Source organism: Choloepus didactylus, chromosome 14, assembly GCF_015220235.1.
Source record: "Choloepus didactylus isolate mChoDid1 chromosome 14, mChoDid1.pri, whole genome shotgun sequence".
NCBI classification, from domain to species: Eukaryota; Metazoa; Chordata; class Mammalia; order Pilosa; family Megalonychidae; genus Choloepus; species Choloepus didactylus.
The window spans coordinates 1,891,477-1,904,394 of NC_051320.1; the positions used below are offsets into that span (position 1 = coordinate 1,891,477).

Sequence of the window (12,918 nt, forward strand, 5' to 3'; positions counted from 1 at the left end):
TGTCTTTTTCTTACTCCCTTGCAATGGTCTCTTTGAAATGCTCTTTTATTGTATGTTTGTTTTCTTTTTAACTTTTTTTTTCATACAGGTGATTTGAAAAAAGAAGGGAAAGTTAAAAAAAAAAAAAGAAAAAAAAAAAAGAAAAAAGACAAACAAGGGAAAAAAAAAAAAAAAAAAAAAAAAGATGTAGTGCCCCCTTGAGGAGCCTGTGGAGAATGCAGGGGTATTCGCCTACCCCACCTCCATGGTTGCTAACATGACCACAGACATAGGGGACTGGTGGTTTGATGGGTTGAGCCCTCTACCATAAGTTTTACCCTTGGGAAGACGGTTGCTGCAAAGGAGAGGCTAGGCCTCCCTGTATTTGTGCCTAAGAGTCTCCTCCTGAATGCCTCTTTGTTGCTCAGATGTGGCCCTCTCTCTCTGGCTAAGCCAACTTGAAAGGTGAAATCACTGCCCTCCCCCCTACGTGGGATCAGACACCCAGGGAAGTGAATCTCCCTGGCAACGTGGAATATGACTCCCAGGGAGGAATGTAGACCTGGCACCGTGGGACGGAGAACATCTTCTTGACCAAAAGGGGGATGTGAAAGGAAATGAAATAAGCTTCAGTGGCAGAGAGATTCCAAAAGGAGCCGAGAGGTCACTCTGGTGGGCACTCTTATGCACACTTTAGACAACCCTTTTTAGGTTCTAAAGAATTGGGGTAGCTGGTGGTGGATACCTGAAACTATCAAACTACAACCCAGAACCCATGAATCTCGAAGACAGTTGTATAAAAATGTAACTTATGAGGGGTGACAATGGGATTGGGAAAGCCATAAGGACCAAACACCACTTTGTCTAGTTTATGGATGGATGTGTAGAAAAGTAGGGGAAGGAAACAAACAGACAAAGGTACCCAGTGTTCTTTTTTACTTCAATTGCTCTTTTTCACTCTAATTATTATTCTTGTTATTTTTGTGTGTGTGCTAATGAAGGTGTCAGGGATTGATTTAGGTGATGAATGTACAACTATGTAATGGTACTGTAAACAATCGAAAGTACAATTTGTTTTGTATGACTGCGTGGTATGTGAATATATCTCAATAAAATGATGATTAAAAAAAAAAAAAAAAAGAAAATACATGATGCATTAAATTCACAAGCACATATTTTCAATGTCTTACAGAACTTATCATCTAAACCATGTTATATAAGATGAAATAAAGCATACAAAATTAAACAATCAAAATCCATGTGTGTTGCTATAAACCATAGATTTTAGCAGGTATGGATACAGATTTTTTTGTTCTTGATGTTTATACAAATTGTGGATTTCCATTTTTTAAAAATAAAACTATAATACAAATTGGGGTATAAATGTGAATACTTATTTACAATGGAAAATTAAATAAAACAAATTTCAGTCATAAACAATTTGTTCATTGTCATGTAATCTATAAAATCCATCAATAAAATATTTTTGTCAATTCATTTGCAGACAAAGCATACTGGTTGGAAGGAGTGTTGTTAGAAAACATTTGGTATCATAGCAGAAAGCATTATTTAATAACACATCATTGACTTTGAACCCTTTAGTATACCCACTACACCACAAAAAAAAAAAAAAAAAAAATGTTATTAACTCACCTCCCTGTTAGAGGGCTTTCAGAAATCCCAGTGGATACTTGAATGTAACCTGATGTCAGGTGATGTGCAATGGAGTGGAAAGTGGAATGGAAAGGAAAAGTGACCTGAATATATCATGACTATGTGAGATGAAGATGATCCTGAGAAACTTAATTTTATAATGCTTACAAAGATACATCACTATATGAGTGCTTTGCTGGGCACCACCCAGGGTCTTGGAAGATGCCTTTGAAAATGAAACACTAAACCTAAGTTTTCATTGCCTTCATGTTAATTCTACCTCTCCCTTTAAAAATATCAAAATTCCATGAAAAATCATAGCTAAAAATTGAAATGTATTAAAAAATTTGGGATGCCATTATGTAGAAAAATAGTCTATTATGTCTACATTAACAGCTACATGATTTTATTACCAATAAGGATGCTCCAAACATTGCTGACTATATTCAATCTGTTATATCATTGCATAATGGGTTTCATATGGATACCTCTGCTTTGAGAAATAAGAGATTCTACCAAAATTTTAGCTTCAAAATCAGATGTGGAATTATTTTTCTATAACACACCATGAAAAAATGGTCTTCATTATGTCTAAAATACTATGCTTAGATAACGTTACATGAAAACTAATAATGATGCTTCTATAATAATTAATAATAATGGGCCAACAGAACCTGACACTGCTGCCTGAATTTATTTTACTGGGAGTTATCAGGTGCCTTCAGATACAGGGTCCCCTTTTTGGGGTCTTCCTCATCTACATGGTCGCAGTGGTGGGCAACCTGGGCATGATCATCCTGACCAAGGTGGACTCCCGCCTCCACACAGACTATGTATTTCTTTATCAGACACCTGGATTTCATAGATCTTGGCAACTCTACTGTCCTTTATCCCAAAATGCTGATAAATTTTGTTGTGGAGCAAAATACTATTTCCTATTATGCCTGTGCCACTCAGATGGCTTTCTTCATTACGTTCATTATCAGTGAACTTTTCATGCTGTTGGCCATGGCCTATGACTGCTATATGGCCATCTGTAACCCTCTGCTCTACAGTGTTATCATGTCCCAGAGGGTTTGCCATGTGCTTGTAAGTATCTCCTACTTCTACAGCACTTTTCAGTCTCTGTTGATCACCATTAAGATTTTTACATTGACCTTTTGTGGTTCTAAGGTCATCAGTCATTTTTACTGTGATGATATCCCTTTGTTACCCATGCTGTGTTCAAATGCAAGAGAACTAGAACTGTTGGTCATAATATTTTCAGCATTTAATTTGATTACCTCCCTCCTAGTAATCCTAAGGTCCTATATGCTGATCCTGATAGCCATACTTCAAATGCATTCTCCTGAAGGAATGAAAAAAGCTTTCTCGACATGTGGTTCTCATCTGACGGTGGTGTTTGTGTTCTATGGGACTCTACTATTTATGTATGTGCAGCCTGTATCTGGTCATTCTTTTGACATTGACAAAATGACCTCTGTATTTTATAATTTAATTATGCCTATGATTAACCCCCTGATATATAGCTTAAGGAACAAAGAGGTAAAGAATACCTTCTCTAGGGTCTTTAAAAATATATGCAACCTTTGTATTTAATATCAAATACAGGCTATAGTTTTAATAAATTATAAGGAAGGTAGATGTCACTTGATATTATTTCTAATAGGTATAATTACATTCTCTTTGTCTCTTGAACAAAAACAAAATATAAAGCATGGAAAAATTTATTTTCTCCTTATATTCATTCAAATTATTTCCCATATTTTAGACTCAGTTTAAATGTCATTTTCTCCTCAATATTCCTTATTGTGATTGATGCTTCCTTACATATTTCCATAGAAAGTCATCCTTCTATTTATGGGAATACTTAGTACACTCTACCTCAGTATATTATGTGTCTGCTTCTGACAGTTCTTTTTAAGGATAGAGATTTTCTTAACCATGTTTCCATCATATTTTCTGAGACTAATTCAACCACACAAGCAAAATTTATGACAAGGAGTTATCCATGTCTACTATCAAGACCGTGGAGTATTTTTTTGTCCTCCTGTTATCAGTCATTTCTATGCTAATAATCTTTTATTTTTATCTATGCTTTACAAAACATGTTTGAAAGAGACTTGATAATTTTGATTTGTTAGCACTTAAATGAATTTTCTTCTTCCTGTGATACTCATTGCCCTAAATGGTGATTCTCCTGGGCATTTCTAAACACACAGATAATAGCTACAAAAAAAAAAAAAAAAAAAGGAATGGTTATAAAAAGTGAATAAATATATAGTGGAGAATAGGAAGAAGGGGACAAAGGAAAGATATTTAGGATGCTTGATTGGAGGGCCTAAAAACTTAGTAAAGGTGACAGCTGATGGAAAACATGACAAGGAAAATCTATAGTAAGATCCAGAGATAATAAAAACACATTATCTAATTCATATTGTCATTGGATTTGGAGAATATTGTTATGAAAAGGAATTAAAACATATGAATAGTACAAATTACTCTATCATGAAAACGTTTTGTTGCCTGACATCCAAATATCTTTATAATGGAATATGTGAAAAATAATACCATTCATTAATACAGGATATATAAAAGCATGGTGATCTAAATTCTAATGAATTAATACACATTCTAATAATGTATTATACCCTTTTATCCTTATTTTACATTTTTACACTAGAAATATTTGCTTATAGATTTTTATATCATTACAGTATTTTCTCACTTTCAAAATGAAGAAATAAACAAACATCTTCCTATATTCCATACTTTCTTCATTTAGCTAAATAATTAAAGAAACTAGTTACAAGAGAAAATGTTGTGTCATAAATACCACAAAGTAAAGATAAAGCACAGTTTTTATTCTCTACTTTGTTGTGGTATAGCGAATGCAATAAGAAAAACTTTAAAACTGCTAAATATGATAACTGTTAAAGAAGCACATAAATAAAGTTTTGCATAATGCTTACAGTCCTTATCATACCTGTTGACCTTGTTCTAGTCACCCCAGGCATACAAGCCACTAATCTAGGCAAACACATTATTTTACTAAGGTTAAAGTATATTTTTTCCTTCACTTCCATGGAAATCAAAGAAAATCTGATAGAGTTAGAAAATATATACAATTCCCAACAATGAACTAAAAGAACATCATCAGAAATATAGAAAGACTTCATATCTTGTGAAAAATCAAAAGAGTGAGGAATCAGAACAACAATCAATCTTGGGAAATCAAAAGAAAAATAAGCAGAAATTTATTAACTGTTTGCAAGCTTTCTTTTCAAAAATAGAGATTAATGGATAGTTTAAATTGTATTGCTAATGAAAATAATATTCCTACTATACATGTAGTTTGCATCATACATATATGTATATAACATATATTTTATTTAGAGGAATGCAAAATATAAATGAAATGAATATGGCCTGTGTAATTTGAGCCTATATTCCATCAACAGAAAAGGAGAATGTGAGCCAAAGAGAAATTGATTTTTACATACATTTTATATATATATGAATGTATAATTGATGAAATAAGAACTGGATTAGTAAAATGAAAACAGATTCAATTAAATTTTTAGTCTTTTTTTTTCATTTAATATAAAATTATTTTATTCTTTAACCAAACTCCAAAATTCTATGTGGAATGGACATTTTATTTTATAGGATTGCTCACAATATAATACAATTCTAAAAATCCTAGAACTCAGATGAAAAGGATAAAGCGAAGCATGTGATAAACAGGTCATTAATAGAAAATGGGACTAAAAAGTTGTGAAATGTACATCCATAGCCTTGTACTGAACAGAAATTCACAAAATAAAAAATAATCATTATAAAGAGTACAATTTTGTGGCATTTAGTACATTTAGTACATTTACAAATTTGTGCAACCACTGGCACTAATTCCAAAACCTTTTCAGCACCCCTAAAGGAGACTCTCTACTGATTAGGATGTCACTCCTCATCACTAAGCAATGGTGAAATCTGCTTTCCCTTTCTTTGGATTTAACTATTTTGCATATTTCATAGAAATTGAATCATAAAATATATGACATTTTACCTCTGTCTTTTTTTCCTCACCATAATAATTTCAAAGTTCATCCACTATGTATCATATTTCATTGTTTTGCATGGCTGAATAAATTGCATTGTATGGTAGAGCATATTTTGTTTATCTAGTCATCTGTTGGCAGACATTTCTGTTTTTCCCATCTTTTGGCTTTGTGACGTGTTTATATGAATATTCATTTACAAGCACTTGTTTGAATACCTGTTTTCAATTTTCAATTATTTGGGTAAATACCTAGAATTGACATTTCCATTGTACTAATAAGGGTTTGTCAGAGAAATAAATACACACATGCACACACATGCAAACTTCTTAGGAGGCTGATTATAGGAATTGGTACATGTGATATGGACCAGTTGGAAACTCTGATGAAGGGGATGTTAAAATCCCCAAAGGAAGCAGGCTGGTTGAAGTAGACACAGAACTTCTTTCTGACTACTGACATCCTCAATCCTTGCTTTAATTCCTCCAAATGATTGGATGAGGAGGGTCCTCTCATTGCTGAAGGCAATCTCCTTTGCTGTTTATAGATGTGATTGACAGTGGATAGAATCAATTGAATAATTATTTACATATGAATCAATTGAATAATTATTTACATCTATTAATGAAATAACCTCACAATCAGTCCATTGCTGTCTGCTTGATCAAACAACTTGGCACCATAAACTAAACCAGTTAACACATGAAAATAACCCTCTTGACACTGATCCTTAATCTCTAAATAAAGACAATACTATAATATAGCCATACTATTACCTAACATTATTCAAATTTCTTGCCTACAACTGGAAATGCACTAAGCCTTTCTCCAGAAGAGGAAGCAAGTCCTTGGGTGATATTCAGTATTATAATTTATATCACCAAATTAAATATTGTGCTGTAAGAGTAATACAATTTATGTTAGGAAATGAGATCAAATATATATATTTATAATATAATGTAAATATATATATATATATACACACAAAACACATGTAATAAGTACCCATAACAACAGTAGTCCTTGCTTCTGCAACTTGTCACATGGTCATAGCTCATATTTATTACCAACATCTGCTACTACTGATTGCATTTTCCATTTACCTTCAACAAGCACCTCAGCAGGTAATGGTTCCTTGCATGATAATGTGACTCATATTTTCATTCCTGAACCATATGGGCCATTTCTTAATTGAGTTTCCATAACTTTCCTTTAACTTTGATTCACAAGTGATTATAGTGCGTAGAGACATCCTAAGGAATATCCTGCATTCTAGGTACACTACTTTTTGTAGTAGCACATCTATTTCCTTTTGATAATCAGGATCAATCACTCCTGAAAGTCCATAATGTAAGGTACTTTGGTTCAAAAGATGGGCAATGAAGCCAAATGGGCGGGTAATAAAGAAAAGTTTTATTTGAGAGAAGCCTCAGGGTGACCCCTGCTGCAGAAAGGCTGCTCAGAGGGGAAAGCATGCAGGTGGGTGGTGGGATTCCTTTTCATAGGGCCTTTTGCCAATCAGGAGGTTACACAGTGTAAGGTATGTGAATTTTGGCCAATAGGCAGCTACACATAGATTATTTTGTAACTTTGGCAACCCCTGGCTTTTGCATTTGAACAGGAGAGGTGAGGGGGGAATAAATTTATAAGGGAAAGGGAGGGGGCAGTGAAGGGTGAGAACAAAGAAAGTGGCATGAAAATGAAGAAAGGGAGGGGGCAGCAATGTGAGGCATGGTCTAATCTGCAGCCTGGATTTGCAAAACAGTGAGATGGGGGAGGGGCCCAGGGCCCAGACATGACAAAGGACACATATTTTCCTGTTGATTTTCAGAGGTGTGAGGAGCACAGTGAATAGCAGGCAATTTTAACTTCCTTTTCAATGAATTCTTTGTTGCATCCCCTGGGGGAAGCACTTGTCCTTCTGGAAATAAGATCTTTAGAATATCAGAGCATAAGGCAATAGGGTATAAAAGATTTCCTCATGGATCACAAAGAGTAGTAGTGAGTGATGCCACTTACATTTCCAATCTGTGGTTCTGGACCCCTTTTAAGCCTACTGCTGAGAGGTACTGCTCAGAACAAAAAGTATTCCTTTCAAAATATTACTGCATATTGACAGTGCACCTGGTCACCTAAGAGCTCAGATTGAGATGTACGAAGAATTTAAGGTTGTTTTCATGCTTGCTAATGCAATATACATTCTGCAGCTCATAAATCAAGGAGTCATTTTTACTTCCATGTCCTAATATTTAAGAAATACATTTCATAAGAATATATATGATATAAACAGTGACTACTCTGAAGGATCTGTACAAATAAATTGAAAGCTTTCTGTAAAGAATTAACCATTCTAGATGCCATGAGAACATTTGTGACTCATGAGAGGAGATCAAAATATCAAAATTAAGAGTAGTTTGGGAGAAGAAGATTCCAACACTCATGGTGACTTTGATGGTTCAAGACTTCAGTGGAGAAAGTAACTGCAGATGTGGTGGAAAAGGCAAGAGAATCAGAAATGGAGCCTGAAGATGTGACTTAATACAATCTCATGAGAGAACTTTCATGGATAAAGAGTTACTTCTTATGAATGAGCAAAAAGACAGTGGTTTCTTAAGATGCAATCTACAAATGGTGAAGGTGCTGAGAATATTGTTGAAATGACAACAAAGGATTTAAAAATAATACTTGAACTTATTTGGTAAAGTAGCAGCAGGGTTTGTGAAGATTGACTTCAATTTTAAAGGAGTTCCACTGTGAATAAACTGCTATCAAATGGCATTGCATGCTACAGAGATATCTTTTATGAAGAGTCAATGGGAGCATCAAATTTCATTCTTTCCTTACTTTAAGAAATTCCCACACCCAACCCAACATCCTGCAACAACCATCCTGATGAGCCTGCAGCCATCAATATGGAGGCCAGACAGGCCACCAACACAAAAATTATGACTCCCTGAAGTCTCAGATGATGTTTAGAATTTTTAGTAATAAAATACTTTAAATTAGTTATGTAAATCATTTTTAGGCATAATGCTCTTACACACATAACAGACTACAATATTATGTAAATATAAGTTTTATATGCATTGTGAAACCAAAAAAATTTCATGTAACTCACTTTATTGTGATATTTGCTTTATTGTGGTGGTCTGGAAAGGAACTGTAATATCTCTGAGGTACTCCTGGATAAAAACAATGTAAGCAAATGAAAAAAGAAGTTATATCAAGAACATATGCAAATATCCAAAAAAAATCAATTAAAAACATAATCCATTTAAAAAATGACCATAGCTAAGAATAAAAGGTATATTAATCACCAATAATTACAGGGACAAGTGTTCATTAATTATCATTAGTCATCAGGCAAATGTAACTAAAATCACAATGAGATACCACTTTACATCAATTTCAGTGCCAAATTAAAGAGAAAAAAATGAAGCCTCTGCATCAAAAGTTGGCAAGAATAAGGAGCAAATATGATCATACTTAGTTTGGGGATGTAAAATGTTACAATAAATTTTGAAAGCTGGCAGATTTTTGTAAAGTTTAATATACCTTTTACCTGTGACACAGTATTTCCATGTTAGATACAAAATAAAGAGAAATTAGTGGATGTGTACACAAATATATAAGGATGCTGATAGTGGATATCTTTCAAAAAAGCTCCAAATTCAAACATCCATCAGTGAGACAATGGTAAAAAAATCATGAGATATGGAGTTACAGAAAACTTCTGTACCTAAAATAATTTCTGATTCATACCACCATATATAAAGATTGAAAACTCAGGCATTCCTTTGCATACTTCTGTATCCTTTGTGCTTCTGTAGTTATCCATAAATGAAGGTATGAAAATGTACACATTAAGATGTTAATTAACCAAAGGAATGGGCACAGTGTAAGAATCCAGGCATCTTAAAAGGGAGATAGTTACTGAGAATGAAATGGAGATAGACAATAAATACCAGAATATTTCTTCAAAAAATATTGAAGACATCAAAGTGTTATAAATGGTATCAGAATATTGTACTTCTTTGTGCAATCCAGTGAATCTCTTATTGTACAATAAAATCCTATGATAGCAGACCCCAGGAAGGGCAAGATTCAGGTAAAGTTTCCAAGAGAAGATGAGCTTTAGAGCATTTATTTGGGAGGAGGAAGGACCTAAAGAGGAGAATAATGCTTAATGGAGAACAGAGGCAACCTCGTCCAGGAAGAAGAAATGGAGGTGTTCCAATTTCAAGAAGAGTCCTGTCCCCAAGATGGTAGATCATGCTGGCAAAATAGACACCTTAAATTAGCAGATTCCTAGATTTGCTGCCCCTTTCTTGAATGATCTATTCAGAATAGCAATAAAAATCATCTTTATTTGGTAGTGGTCAAATGGTGATGACTCTGACTGCAATTTCCCCAAACTTTAGGTCCTATGTGACATTAGTCCAGACTAAGTCTGGAGATTCTATCACATTATAATCATTCTACCCTGCATTTTATGTGACCAGATATTTTAAACTCTATTTACTTGATCAATTGAGAAATCATGCTTTCAGAAATGTAGGTTTTCTTTGAGGAGAGACTGAATGTGAGAGGTATTTAAAGGGAATCCAAGTGGCCAAGTATAAGTGCATCACTAGCTACAATCAGAGTTGTTCCAATTTTGACTATTTACTGATTTTTATTGTAAAATTTTATGAAATGAACAGAGCAGAATTTTCCATGGAAATATCTGAAATTCACAGTGATATATATTCTATAAATTGTTCATTTTAAAGTTCTAGAAATATATCAAGAGCTTTCAAAATTTGATGTACTAAATGCACAAGCAAATAACTTAAATATTTTGTAGAACTTATCTTCACAGTGTTATATGAGACAAAATAGGCATAATAAATTAGTCAGCTATATTAATATTGATATAAACCATAAATTTTATCATGCTTAGGTATATGTCTTGTGGGCCTGGAAACATAGAAAGTGCAAATTTGGGCATAAAGGTGAATATTTATTACAAAGGATAAATAAATAAAAACAAATTTCAGATATGAAGAAACTATAGTGGTTGCATAATTAATAAAATCCTTAAATTGAATATTTTATTAATTAGATAAGAGACAAAACTCAGCTTGTTAAGTAGTAGCAGTGTTTTAGAATCTGTTCCACACCAGAAAACATACATGTCCTTCTGGGAAATGTGTCATTGATTTCAACCATACTGATACATCCACTAAACCTCAGATGAATTTTTATTAACTCAATTCCCACTTAGTTGGACCCCAGAAATGACTCCAGACATTTCAGTGCAACTTTACATTGGAAAAGCGCCTGCCATGGAGAAGACATAATGGAAAGAAAAGGTGGCCTTCATTGATCACGGTTATCATCACCATGATTTCATAACATATACAGAGACCAATCACTGTGTGAATATATTGGTAATACCACACCCAGAGCACTGGTCTTGCCCTAGAATTTAAGTTTCATTAGCTTCTTGTTAACTGTGTATCTTTCATGTCCCCTACCTCTACAGCACCTTTCAGTCTCTGATGTTCACCATTAAGATTTTTACATTGACCATCTGTTGCTCTAATGTCATCATTCATATTTACTCTGATGATATTCCTTTGTTAACCATGCTGTGCTCAAATTCAAAAGAACTGGAATTTTTGATTATAATATTTTCAGTATTTAATATGATTTCCTTCCTCCTAGTAGATTTAGTATCCTATGTACTGATACTGGTAACCAAATTTTGAATGCATTCTCCTGAAGGCAGGAAAAAAGCTTTCTCCACAAGTCCATCTCATCTGATGGTGGTGGTTGCGTTCTATGGGACTCTAGTATTTATGCACATGCAGCCTAAATCTGGTCACGCCCTTGATTTTGAAAAAATAGCCTCTGCGTTTTATACTTTAATTATCCCCATATTTAACCCCTTGATCTATAGCTTAAGGAACAAAGAGAAAAAAATGCCTTTCACAGGGTCTTTAAGAATGCATACATTTGTATTTGATATCCATCATAGACTATTTTCCTAATGAACTATGGCAGAAGCAAATGTATTTAATATATTTTAATAGATACAATTTCATTAATTTTGATTCCTATACAAAACTAATTATGAAGCACAGTTAGATCATGTCCCTTATGTTCAGAAATTAATCCTCATAAGTTTGTTTGTTTGTTCCTTTCAAATAAACAAACAAACCCAGCATCTTCCTATTTTCAATTCTTTCTTCATCCTAGTCAAATAATTAAAGGATCTAAGTATAAGATAAAATTCCCAACCAATTTCAATAACTTATATGAAAATGAAACTTATGCAAAGATTATACACAATCTGACTCTCTGCTTTGAATTGCTAAAGGCAGTATGCTAACCCTAGCATCTAAACTGGTAAATAAGGTGGCTCCTATAACAAACACAAAAGTAAAATTTAGCATAATGTGACAGTCATGTGTTTGGTCCAGTTTCCATATAGGCATTGGGCCTCTAATCTAGAAAAGTTCAATTTTTTTACACCTAATTAGAAGTGGACCTTCATTTGCTTTTAAAGAAAATCTTATTTGACAGAGCTACAAAATATGCATTAGACTCAATAATGAACAAAGACAAAAACATCATCAGACATATAGAATGATTATATATTTTGGGAAAAACTGAAAGAGTTTGAGGAATTAGGATATTGAATTTCAGAAAAGCTAGTATAGAAAAAGAGAAGAGAGCATGAAATAATTTATTTGGAATCATATAATTATTTTGTAAAAAAAACTAGAAATTTAGTTTTAATGTGGATTGTTAGCAAGTATAATAATAGTATTCTATGTGTGGCTTGCATATAAATAATATAACACAACGTAATCTAATATGTACTGTAATGTAATATGATGTAATGTAACATCACATCACATCACATAACATAATATACATAGCTACTTTTAAAACTAATATTTATGGTATCCAAAATAAAACTCAAGTTAATATGATCTAGGGATCTGAGACTATATTACAGCAATAAAGAGAAACTTGAGCTCAAGAACATTGATTTCAGATAAAAAAAAATGTGCACATACCTGTATACACACAAACAAATATGTAATATGAACTAAATAGGCAATGACTAATATAAACAGTATGTTGGATGGATTTTTTTTGCTGGTTTTTTCCACTCTTTGGCTCTTGTGAAAAGTACTTCTATGAACATTTTTGTACTAGTGTTTGTTTTAATACC

The 12,918-nt window shown here is 33.3% G+C and overlaps 1 pseudogene; it reads left to right on the top strand.

Annotated features, from left to right (window-relative positions):
* The first annotated feature begins 2,291 nt into the window (after window positions 1–2,291).
* Window positions 2,292–3,231, top strand: LOC119509557 (annotated as a pseudogene).
* Window positions 3,232–12,918: the final 9,687 nt, after the last annotated feature.